General features: G+C 41.3%; 3 long non-coding RNA genes across 3 annotated transcripts; 2 read left to right on the top strand and 1 right to left on the bottom strand.

The window, feature by feature from the left end:
• Positions 1–683: 683 nt before the first annotated feature.
• Positions 684–1,947, top strand: LOC119898550. The gene is made up of 2 exons (XR_005443591.1): positions 684–1,678; positions 1,775–1,947. It is a non-coding gene; the product is annotated as an uncharacterized LOC119898550 (long non-coding RNA).
• A 5,305-nt stretch (positions 1,948–7,252) lies between these two features.
• Positions 7,253–9,620, top strand: LOC119898549. The gene is made up of 3 exons (XR_005443590.1): positions 7,253–7,564; positions 8,705–8,799; positions 9,323–9,620. It is a non-coding gene; the product is annotated as an uncharacterized LOC119898549 (long non-coding RNA).
• A 375-nt stretch (positions 9,621–9,995) lies between these two features.
• Positions 9,996–12,340, bottom strand: LOC119898548. Its single transcript, XR_005443589.1, has 3 exons — positions 11,763–12,340; positions 10,876–11,017; positions 9,996–10,769 (listed from the first exon to the last, which is right to left on the bottom strand). It is a non-coding gene; the product is annotated as an uncharacterized LOC119898548 (long non-coding RNA).
• Between the last annotated feature and the right edge of the window lie 465 nt (positions 12,341–12,805).

Raw genomic sequence — 12,805 nt, 5'->3', positions numbered from 1 at the left:
AGCATTAGCAGAATGCTCTCAGTAGAAAACAATTTTGAAAAGGCGCCTATCACTGCAAAAAACGCATTCTGTCTGATCGGGGCCTAAGGGCCTTTGTCCACCAAAGCATATTTTTCCTGAGGCCAGCATCTTTTGTCAATTGATTGCAATGGGACGGGACAAACACTACACCGAGCCATCTCAGGTCTCAAATAAAACAATGTGCCTCCTCGCTGAGTTATTTCCTTGCCAGCCTGTCCCTTCGCTCTACATGTTCCTAGTCCTTCCATTATTGTTACTAGTCCTATTGTTATTGTAATCATTAACATTACGATTATTATCATAAACATTACTGTATATATGTCTGTACCATTTTTCATTTAGGCTATAGCAACATCACCTTTACTGTCTGTACCTCTGTGTGTATATTGTGTAGGCTGCCTCCCTCCCCTCTCTCTCCTTCCATCACTCTCTCCTTCTGTTTCTCTCTTGCCTCTCTCTCTCGCCCTTTATCTCTCTCTCTTTCTCTCTCTCTCTCCTTCACCCCAACCGGTCGAGGCAGATGGCAAACCCACCCTGAGCCATGGTTCTGCTCGAGGTTTCTGCCTCTTAAAAGGAAGTTTTTCCTTGCCTCTGTCGCCTAGTGCTTGCTCTTGGTGGGAACTGTTGGATTTCTGTAAATAACATCACAGAGTACGGTCTAGACCTGCTCTTTTATGAAAAGTGCTGTGAGATAACTGTTGTTGTGATTTGGCGCTATATAAATAAAACTTGAATTGAATGTTTCAGCCTTCTCTTCATGCAGAGCAAGGGCCAGAGCAAGTAGACCTAGGTCTACCATACTTTCTGTTGACTTATAAATTCAGTAAAATATAGCCTACTTGCAGCACATCACCTCCAAGCATATTATGTATCATAGCAACCAAAGCGTCTCAGCTGAAAAAAATGCTGCGCCTCCAAAGCGCACCCTAGTGCTCCCAGCCAGGCGTTTTCAGAAGAGCAGGTGGCATTTTCAGCTGGTAAAAAACACTTGGGTGGACAGGGGCCCTAACATCGCTTGGCAGCTTGACAGAGCAGCGATGAATCGCAGCCTCCCTCAGCATCCTAGTGCCCAACCCCATTTGGGATTTAAATTGTGAAGCAGAGAAAACAAGCAGAATGACTATTTTAAGCCAATACCCATGACCCGTGAGAGGATAATGAAAAATGGGAGTCTCCGGAGAAAATTGAGAGGGTTACCAAGTATAAGCTAACCGGAGCTAGCCTCCATGACTCCTTGTTTACTTTGTACGATAGCGTGCTGCTGCGTAATGTCGTGTTCTTCTGCGCATGAAGGTCATTTTCAGGCCGTGGACAGTTCACACTGAAGTCTGATATGGGCCACATTTAAACGATAATGGCAAACAAAATAATCGGATTTGAGCATTAATTGGTATGTGTATGCATGACTTTAGTTTGTTTTCCTCTTTTTGTGCAATTGCGGGATGCTTGCTGTGTTTTAGTTTTTTGTGTTGTCTGTCTGTGTTCTCCCTCCCTTTCCCTGCACAGTCAGCGAGAGGAGGCGTGTCCTCGGATCTGGTTTACTCACTCACCTGCTCCCCATCCCTGAACACTCACCTGCTCTTCATCAAGCAATCTCCTCAGCCTTCTTATACTGCCTCCAGCAATCCAGTCGCCGCTGGATTGTTGTGTCATTTGTGTATGCACTTGCACCAGCCAAACTTCAAGTTAACTTGCTTAGTTGAGTTAGTCTGTCGTTCTGATCCTTGTTAATCTTGTTTCTCTCTGTCTCTAGTCCTCTACACCAGCCATCGGTTCTGTGAACCCTGGACCCAACCCTTGCCACTCTGCCTGCCCGTCAGCACCCACCTCTCGGACCTCAGCTCAAGTTCCCTGCCTGCCTGCCACCCTCTCTAACCCTGCTTACCATCCACCCATTGTTCCCTGTAATAAACATCCTGAACTGCTCTCTGTCTCCGGTCTGCTTCTGGGTTCTCTTTAAGAAATCCTGACACCAGGTTTCACACATAGGCCTACATAACAATGAGAACAACAGGCTGCATTTAAAATATTTAACCTAATTAACTAACATAATACAATATATTACACTGGTGAATTTAAAGGTTTACAATTGCAAAAGGAAAATAAAAAGTATACAACTTCTTTTGAGTGTTTTTTTTTTTTGTCACAGAAGGGCTAACAGTAGATTGTGGAATCTGAGAGAGTTTTTAACAGAAATAGTGTAATTTAAAGAGCAACTAGAAGGCAGATGAAGTTCTGCACATCCTATGGCTTCAAACTCAGTAATTGCCATCCTAGTTGTAGCAATGCTACTGGGTGACAAGTAAGAACCGTTTTGGTTAGTATAAATAAATGTTTCAAAACTGAAATATAAATTAAAAAATAATAACTAAAATATATAATTGCTATCCTAATACATAGGTTATCACACCAGCTCATGTAATCTTAAGCTAAAGCTACAGGTCACCATTATGGTCTTACAAATGTTCCATTTTCCCTAGCAGCCAGAGTTAGTTTTGCATTTTTTATTACTTGTTATGTTTATTTCATTCAACTAAAATGTTTTTTCACACCTAGTTTTAGTTTTAAGTTTAATTTTTAACACTTCACTCCTGCTTCCAAAAAAGGAATAGACCTCATGATGTCCGTTTTTGGTTTAAAGCGAAAAACGAAGTACACAATGGCCCACTTTTATTTTTAATGTTTCACCAGTTACTTTCGCTTGGCTTTTGATAGTTTGTTTTTTGTTTGAACCAGAAAACGAACAAATGGGAAAACATGTTTTTTCGTTTCATTCCAAAAACGAAGAAAAGGAAAAACAGAGCCATATTTCCATTTTTGGTTTCTGAATCCAAACACAAAAAAACTCAATCTGTATCATATTCAGTTCAATTAAATTTTATTGATATAGCGCCAAAATCACAACAACAGTTATCTCAGAGCGCTTTTCATCAAAGAGCAGATCTAGACTGTACTCTGTGATGATATTTACAGAAACCCAGCAGTTCCCACAAAGAGCAAGCACTAGGCGACGGAGGCAAGGAAAAGCTTCCTTTTAAGAGGCAGAAACCTCTCCTCGCCAGGGCCCTCTTCAGGCTCTCTCACAGTGGGGGCATTCAGGAGTCCCCGGGGCACATGTTGTCGGGTGGGTTTTGGCCCATTTTCTTGGGGGTGGTTGACTGGGGGTGCTGGGCCCCCGTCCGGGGACGGGACCAGCCTCGGGTTCACGAGGTTCGGGGGTTGCTGGCTCTGCCTGCACTCTGGGGGGGAATGCCTCTGGCTGGGCTGGGGGACTGTCGGCCTGGTTCTCCCGCGCTATAGCTCCCTGGTGGCGGGGAGCTTCCCAGCACGGCTTTCTGCTGTTTTCTGCCTCGGGACGGGTCGCAGCTTTCCCCGGGACATGCGGTATGGGGTCCTTTGTGCTTTGGGGGGGTTGCGGGGTGCCCAGGCTACTAGGGGTGGGGGTCTCTGGGCGCTGCGCGGGTTGATCCGGTTGCGATTTGGAGGGCTGCGATGGGATTGTAGGGCGATTGTCGATGCATCTTGATGCATTGTGGGTTTTTTTTGTTTTGTTTGTTTTTTTCTCCTTCCCTGTGCAGGGTCTCTGGATGGCTGCTGGGCATTTAGTTTGTGCATTGGAGTCCAGGGGAGGCATTTCCTCGTTGGCTTGGAGGGACCGGTTTGCGTCCCTGGTTTGCTTCATTGGCCTCGGATCCATGCTTCCCCATTTCTCTGTTGGACAGTTGTCAGACTCCTCTGGAGACTGAAGTATAAAGTTAGTTTTCAGGATGTGGAATGTGGGTGCGGGGCAGGGTTGTGTTCCGGTTTATTCTGGGCTTATGCCTGGAGTTCTCGGCCCTTGACGGGTGGGTGGGTTGGTGGTGGCATGCAGCTGAGCTATTTGATTTTGCCTCGTTGCTGGTTTGGCAGGCGTTGCACGGCAGCCTGGGGGCGTGCTGTGCATGGGGGATGTCAGCTGGCGTGGACGGCCTTAATTTTTCCAGCAGTTGGGGGGAGGGCGGACTTTTATTGGCGGGTGCACGGTAGCCTGCACGGCGCGTTTGCTGCCAGGCTGGGACTTGCTGCTGGTGTTTCTCTCCGCTGGCAGAAACCTTGAGCAGAACCATGGCTCAGGGTGGGTGGCAATCTGCCTCGACTGGTTGGGAGGGAGAGAGAGAGAGGGCAAGAGAGGAACAGAGAGAAAGAGAAAGAGTGATGGAAGGAGAGAGAGGGGAGGGAGGCAGCCTACACAATATACACACAGATGTACAGACAGTAAAGGTAATGTTGCTATAGACTGAATGAAAAATGGTACAGATATTTATAGTAGTTCTAATAATCATATTGTTGATGATTATAATAACAATAGGACTAGTAGTTGTAACAATAATTGTAGCAGAGGGTGACGAACAGGAACACAGGGGCAGCAGGTGACCCACAACCACAGATCCAGACTCCACAGCTCCAGAGCCAGAAACACCTGCAGGAAGTGATAGGAGGAGAGAGGAGAGGGACGAGAAAGCACAAGACTACGGGAAAGAGAAGAAGTCGAGTTAGTAACATGCATTAATGGGATGAGGTTGCATATAGAGGGAGAGAAAGTAGAGGAGAGAGAAGCTCAGTGCATCATGGGAAATCCCCCGACAGTCTAGGCCTATAGCAACATAACTAAGGGATGGTTCAGGACTCACCTGAGCCAGCCCTAACTATAAGCTTTATCACAGAGGAAAGTCTTAAGCCTACTTTTAAATGTGGAGATGTTATTTGCCTCCCGAACCCAAACTGGAACCTGGTGATATTAACGAATCATTCACGGATTAAAAGGTTCGGGTAATTTTCATTCAGCCTCTCTACACTGTTTCAACCTGACTTTATTTTCTTTGTGAGATGGAAGAATTTAGAAAGTTGCACGGCACTGCGGAGAGCCTAAACCTGCAGTAGCACATGGATTAGGCTATGCGTAAAATCAGGAGCTCAGACTTCATCCAGCCAGAGGTAACGACCACTGACCGTCCAGTTTGTTTGTTTGACTAAATGGTAATGAGGAGGACCCAACGAAGGTTAAAATGAAGGGCAACCAAGTCCAGTTGCCCTTCATTTTAACCTTCGTTGGATAACTATGACCTGGATGACTGAGAATCTTCATAGACATCTAATGAGGAGGACATTACTATTTTTTTCACTAATACAATGAGATGTGTTCAGAACATTGTAAGGGAATGTGACAGTATGGGACATGACAGCATGATTTTGGAAAGACACTTCTGTGAGCTTAATGGATACATGGACAGTTTCTTTCTTCCTGTCAAATAGCGAGCGGTTAGAAGGGAGTGACAGTCATGGAAGTTTAGGTACCCTGGAAGCACTGTATACATGGTTTTTGTTCCATCATAAATTTATATGAAAACACAAGATCAGTGGAAATGAGACGAAGGGATATGTTTACTTCAAGTGTACTACCAACAATCACAACTGGTCATCCTGGTCGGCCTCAATACAATATACTATATGAACAAATTACCTACTGTTTGTCCCTTGGAATGAGTTGGCAAAGAATAGCTGTATGCTTTGGAATCAGCAGGAGGACACAGACTCAGACAGCAACTTCAAATTGGACCACTAACTTATACAGCAATATCTGATGAGACCTTGACTGACATTGTTAGTGGGATTCTGCAAACCACTCCAAATGCAGGAGAAAGGTATGTACTAGGAAGCCTTCGAACACGCAACATCAGAATTCAGCGTTGGCGTGTGAGACGTTGCCTGCAACGCCTTGACCCAACTGGACAGGCCTTCAGTCGCCGACATGCAATTCGAAGAAGAATTTATAATGTTCAAACTCCCAATCAATTATGGTGAGTATTTTGTGATATTACATCAAGTTTGGTTTCTGTAAATACACTCAGTGGTAATAAAGTAATGTATTTCATTACAGTGGTGGAGGTAGTACTGAGATGTTTACCTTAAGTAAAAGTACTTACACCAGTGTAAAAATACTCAAGTTCTGCATTCAAAATGTTACTGAAGTAAAAGTATTAGAATCAATAACAACAGGGCATCAAGTGTATCGGAACTGTTTTGTACTGGTGTACAGAGCTTTGGCCTTCCCTCAAGAGTACGCTGTGACCATGGTATGGACAACACAGGGGTTGCCCGGTATATGCTGGAGAGAAGGGGGTTGAATAGAGGCAGTGTCATTACTGGACGCAGTGTCCACAATCAGAGGATAGAACGGCTGTGGGCAGAGCTAAACAGAGTTGTCTCATTCCACTTCAGTAACCTCTTCACTGTCATGGAAAATGAGGGCATACTGGATTCTACAGACGAACTCCATATGTTTTGTCTACATTACATCTACTTGCCAAGAGTTCAAAGGGCAGCTGCAGAATTCCAAAATCAGTGGAACAACCATGGATTATCTACGATGGGAGGACAAACACCTCTTCAACTGTGGCACAGAGGGGTTCTTAACAGTGCAGAAGCTGGTGCAATTCAGGACATTTTTGCAGGAAATGATACCTTGGAAATCAATGAGGACACCCCTGTACAGTTAGAGACTGAAAACAACATTGTTGTTCCAGTAAATGACTTTATTATAGATCATACCATGAACAGAATTCAAGAAACAATAGACCCACTAATTGATGACAGTAACCATGGCATACAATTATTTTTAGGCCTGGTAAATTTTATTAGCGAACAGTAAGCTTCTTGAGTGCCAGAACCCTGTTGGATGTTTTGTAAAAGATAAATTGTTAATGTCTGAATTTATATAGCGCTTTTATGAAAAGTGCTAAACAGTTCACAATGGCTAACATTTGAAAACTAACATTTTAATTTGTTTTCATATCATTATCCATGGCATTAATTTTCACAAATAACAAACTAAAAAAACTCCCAACTACTCAGCATTAGTCACGTTATTTTATTTAGTTGAACAAAAAGGAATCTGAAGGATAAAGGAAATTTTATGAATTTTATATGAATGCATTGGTTTGAAAAACAAAACAAAAAAAAGTTCTGGCTTATCACTGAAAAAGCCAATTCAATTTTCAAACTGTAATAGTTAGTTAGTTAAATGCAATATTTTTTTAAACAAACACAAACAAACAGTAGCTCATTTGTTAATATAACTGAAACATCCTCAACAGCATTGTTTCCTCCATTATTCTCTACCAAAACCCTGTGTATTACCTACTGCAAAGTCCATAGTCTCCCTAAAATCCTCATACGTGTCAAGCAGTAGCAACTTAAGGCAGTTGATGCAGGTGTTTGCCATAGGCAAATGACGTCTGGAGCTGACAGACTGATCATGCAGGAAATCAATTGATGGTTGAGGGGAGAAGCCAACTGGAGGGATGACACTTGCACCTGTTACCTGTTAGCTTTGATGGTCCCTCTTTCTCTAACACACACAAAAACAAGCAAGCACACACCAAAGAGAACAATGAGAGTTTACAGCAATTATACCAGTAAAAGGTAAAAGTACCATATAGAAAGCTCCAAAAAAAGGAATGAAAGACAAAGAAACAGAAAAAGGAAAGCACCAGATAAAAAGGAGGTAAGGAGAGACTGAGTGAAAAAAAACAGCGTATAAAATGTTCCAAAAGGTATGTAATGGAAAGACAATTCTATACAGGACAAACTGCAAAAAGAAACTTAGAGTAAAGAAGATAGAGGAAGGGAAGATGAGCAAAATATAAAGAGTAAAAAGTAAAGAGTAAAGAGTAAAGTAAGAATAAATTAAAAAAGGGGAAAAAGGAAAGAAAGGAAACAAGAGAAAATACAGGAAGGAACAGAAGTTGACAAATTAGCCAGAAAGTTGAACTAAAGCAAAGGTTAGTGGAAAAACCAAAATCATTTTTATTCATGTTCTGAGAATAATAAATTTTCATTACAATTAGTACTCCAAGTATTTTCTCCTAACCCAGTATTTGTACACAAAAACAAAAGAGACAGTTCCATATCTACAAGCGGCAATATTTACCTTCAACATCCTGCAGGTAATCTCACCAGAAGGGAACAACACGTTCCTCTGCCCTTCTCTTGTTGCTTCCCACAGCAGACAGCCGGATGTGGAAAAGGTGATCCATTAAGTCAGCAGTGAGTGGGGATGGTTCGTGACACATTAATCTAAAACTGTCCGGATGCATGCAGATTGCATCCAGGACACCAAGGGTCTTTAGTCCCTCCCTGAATCTATGAAAATGAGACACATTAAGAGACATATAATGTTTGACCAAACGCAGAATAAAAGCTATTAAATCAAGATTCCAGCAAAACTTACAATGACATCTAGGATGGCAAAATATGTAATATGTTATGTTTGATTTGAGAAACCAAAATAAATCTTTTAAGACTTGCCAAACTTAATTTTAAATCCAGTTAAGTCCAAAAAAGCTAGCAATCAGAAGAACCAGGAGAAAAACTACATTGAAGTTATTGTTGTTTAACATTTTGCGTAATATGCCTCAATGGTGAAAATTGTTATTGAAATGTGTGCAAATAGCTTATTTTACAGCATACTTCACAATAGTAATGTGTTGTTTGGAACCTGGTTTTCTTTGAGTTGACTTTAGAATACACAGTGGCTTTTAATTAAAAATACAGAGTACATGTGCAAATGTTTTGTTGTACTTTAAATAAAATGCTGCTTATTTGGTTTCTGTATTATTACACAAACCTTTCAAATGCCCCGCAGACTCTGTGGGCCACCTGAAACATGAGAATATCTTGAAGCAGCAGGTCTCTGTATTCAATGGATTTCACTGGCCTGAGACACCCAGCATTTGCCAGGTAATCTTGCAGTGGTTCAGTGGCATGTAACAGTTCATCCAAAGACGTGCATTCGGACACCTTAAAACACCACACAATAGAAACAATTAACTTAAGCATAGTTCAATAAGCAAGAATGCAAACAATGTGTAAAAATTCGGCAGGTTTTACTTGATTTACTTGACTTGTTTTTCTGCTAGAAAACACCACCACAAAACTGTTTAGGTATTGATTCTACTGTATGATCATTCTGAGATCTGCATGTTTTGGTGCTTTTAAACTGTATTGCATTATACAGAGGTGTTTTTGTTATTTAGCTTTCCATCATTGAAATGAATGGGGCCGAAAAAATAATAGAAACAACTATCAGACTAACAATACATTTCAGTAACAGCAGGTGAATGAACGCCTCTAAAACAGATCAAAACCTGAACATTAAAAATGTCATGAACATAGGATTCTTTTAGCCTACATAAGTTTTAGTGAGGTGAAACAGGAACCTGAGTGTATATTTAGATCATATTTACCTTTTTAACCTTCTCAGGTAGGTCTGTATCGCCCTGTCTTCCAAGACAGGCTTTATGGAGGAATTGCACCCAACTAGACGAGAAAACAGCATTGGTGCAATGAATCCTGGTGGAGGACCGCCATGGACAAGACTTATATCAATGGCCCGGCCAGCATCAAAGTATTGAATATTATAATATTTTGCATTCTTAGCTTAAAGACAATGTATTTGCCTATACTTTATTTACTTTATTACCAATTCATGTAGAAAACCAGATAATTCTGAGTTCACTGACTTTCTTACCACTGTATCTGAAATGACTGCACTGATTAAATCAATGTCATATTAACCACCTACTTACACATGACTCTCAAAACTGACCATTATAGTCTTGTTATGACCTGGCTCAGGAGGCCACAACAAAAGGGAGACACACCATGGTAAAAGTTTAACTATACGTTTATTTAAACAAAATTAACCAAATTAAGAAGTATTTCAAACTAGGTATGTAGTCTGTGGTTTCAGTAGTATCTGGCAGGATGATGGTTGCATGGATGTATGTGTGAAGGTGTTGTAGCATGCAAACAAGACAAATACCACAACGCAACAGTCCAACCAAAGAAAACCAAACTAAATAGAAAACCAGAGAGAGAGAGATTTTTAACAAACTTTTATTACAAAATCATTTCACAGTATATTTACATTACAATATGCATAAATATTAAGAGCAGCCCCAACTCACAATAAATGTGCAAAAAACAAGTCACCTTCAAATACAGAGCACAATGCCTCATTGCAACACCAAATACCTTCAAAGGTAATGAGATCATCCATATGCTTGTAAAAAGCAAAATCAATCAATATAATCAGAATTTTGCTCGATTTTCTTTTTTCTACTACACACATTTAAAACCCAAAATAAATAACGCTGTCGAAAAAGTTTCATTACACCTCCGAAAAATACTTTCTAAAGACAAAAATAAAGTCAATAATGTGTGTGTGTGTGTGTGTGTGAGTGTGAGAGAGAGAGAGAGAGAGAGCCCACACCCACTCATGACCATCACAGCCTGGTTTAATTCCTCATCATCAGATGAAAGGTCCGAGATGGAAGTCATGATCGAAAGGTAGGCAGCATAATCGTCATTGCTAGTTGATGGAGTCTGGTCCTCTGTGGTAACACTATCTAAGTGAATGACACTGGATGCTTGCTGTGATGCAGAGGGCTGGTTAGCTATGGTGGTGAGATCACGGGTCGCTTGCTGTGCTGCAGAGGGTTGGTTAGCAGTCATGGTATCACGGGTATCTTGCTGTGATGCAGAGGGCTGGTTAGCTCTGGTCCTTCTTGTGAACTTCTTGTGTGATTTGATTTCTCCTGGCCCTCGTAGTTATACGACCACAGGTCTGACTGGCAGTAGAAGTGTTGTGGTTACTAGATGCTGATGTCAACCTCCACACAACTGTCCTCTGAATCTGTGCTGTCAAACTAAAATTCAACAAAAAAAATATGTATTTAAATGTTAGGGTTAAACCCAAAACTGTATCCTCTAATTGAGACAGAAACTGCATCATATTATTTTTAAATAGCTTACCGGAAATGGAAGATTGCTTGATGGCCGAATGTACACCACCTTTGATCTGAATACCTTGTGAATCATAAAGCCACTCAGGTCCTGACCCTCACGCAACTTTGGTGAAACCAGTTTCTTTCCACATGCCATCAAAAGTTCAATACTGAAGAAAACAAAAACAAACAATAAATCAAATTAAATTATATTCAACTCAAAGCAGGGTCTAATTAATCACCAATTTATAATTTATATATTGGTATGACATTTGCCACCTTCCAACTCAAGGGGATGACTGCCTGCGTGATTGATAAATTAATAAGATGGGTCACAGGCACCAAGATACAAGATTTATAATGCTTCAGAAGATTGGTATCAAATCCATTTGTTAGTCCAAATTTATCTGTAATTTCTTTCAGTTTCTTTCTGTCACTTTTGTTGTCCCAATTTACATTTAAGTATCCCATTAGAATAACCTCATTATTAAAGTCACAAAAACTCAGAAGTGCTTTAAGTTGATCATAAAAATCTACTTTTGCTGAAGGCGGACGATAAAGACATAGAACAGTAAATGACATTTCTGCTGAGAGTGACACTTTAACTCCAACACATTCAATTGGTATTTCATTAGGCCACATTATTTGTGTACATTTTAAAGAGTCCTTCATATACAGTAACACCCCTCACCCCTTTCCTTGATGCCTATCCTTTCAAAAGACATTGTAGCCTTGTAATGATACCACTTTCTGAAAGCCCTAAGAAATCTACATTTGAGTTAATGAGAAGATGCTCTAATTGTTCCCTCTTAGGGGCCATACTGCGTATGTTCAGATGGCCACCTAAGAGCTCTTTGTTTTCACACTGTGGATCCCATATAGTCCTGGCTTGATTAAGAGTCTGGAATAACTTACACGATCGATGTTTTCCTTTCTGTACACATGGGTATGATGGGTTGTGGTGACATACTAAGCTCAGTTGTTATAGGGTCCTGCAGTGGTGGTGTTAGCCCAGAGAGCTGCTGTAGCTCCGTTAGCCTTGGTGGTATTAGTCCAGGGAGCTGCTGCAACCCAGGTAGCAGAGGTGGTATTAACCCAGGGAGCTGATGTAGCCCAGGTAGCAGAGGTGGTATTAACCCAGGGAGCTGATGTAGCCCAGGTAGCAGTGGTGGTATTAGCCCAGAGAGTTGCTGTAGCCCAGGTAGCAGAGGTGGCGTTAGCCCAGGGAACAGCTGTAGCTGTAACACAGGACTTAAAACAGGTCCAGGATTTTGCTCAACATCACCAGCCAGAAGTATTATCATCAAAAGATTCACAACCCCAGGGAATGATCTAGATGCTGTTTGATCTTGGCCTAGCATGTCCACAATCCAGGATTCTTGCATACAGAAGATGTTGGCTCCTCTTTGCTTTGAGTTAAGTTATCCATTTTCCTTGGACATGTTAAACTCAAGAGGAGGTAGAAGGAAAGGAGAAGACCAGACAAGCATGGCAAAATCCAAGGGTTTTTGATATATTTTTGTGGCAGACACACAGGACCTGCAAACACTGTGGCTGCACCCTGGCGGCCATCTTGCCAGAGACAGACTGCTACCAAAGAAAGCTAATCACTGAGTTTGCAGGGTGTGCAGAACTTCACCTGCCTTCCAGCTTCTTTCTATGGCACTATAGCTGCTAAAAACTCTCAGCTTCCACCATATCCTGTTATGTGATATGTGTCAAAACAAAACTCTTCCATAACAAATCTGTGGAGTTGTAAACTTTTTATTTTCCTTTGCTATCTTCGCCAGTGTAAAATACTTATGTTTGTTAAGTAGAGTAAATATTTTTAATGCAGCCTGTAGTTCTCATAAGTTATGTAGGCATACTTATGTGTGAAACCTGGTGAGCATTAATGAGAGTCAAAAATGATCTCTAGCTCTTGGGCTTTCAGATCGTTTAATGCTTTTTTGGGTTTA

This window comes from Micropterus salmoides, unplaced genomic scaffold (assembly GCF_014851395.1).
Source record: "Micropterus salmoides isolate LMB-PRFRI ecotype aquatic unplaced genomic scaffold, ASM1485139v1 Ms_hic_scaffold_12, whole genome shotgun sequence".
Taxonomy (NCBI): Eukaryota; Metazoa; Chordata; class Actinopteri; order Centrarchiformes; family Centrarchidae; genus Micropterus; species Micropterus salmoides.
This window is presented reverse-complemented; position numbering and strand designations above follow the sequence as displayed.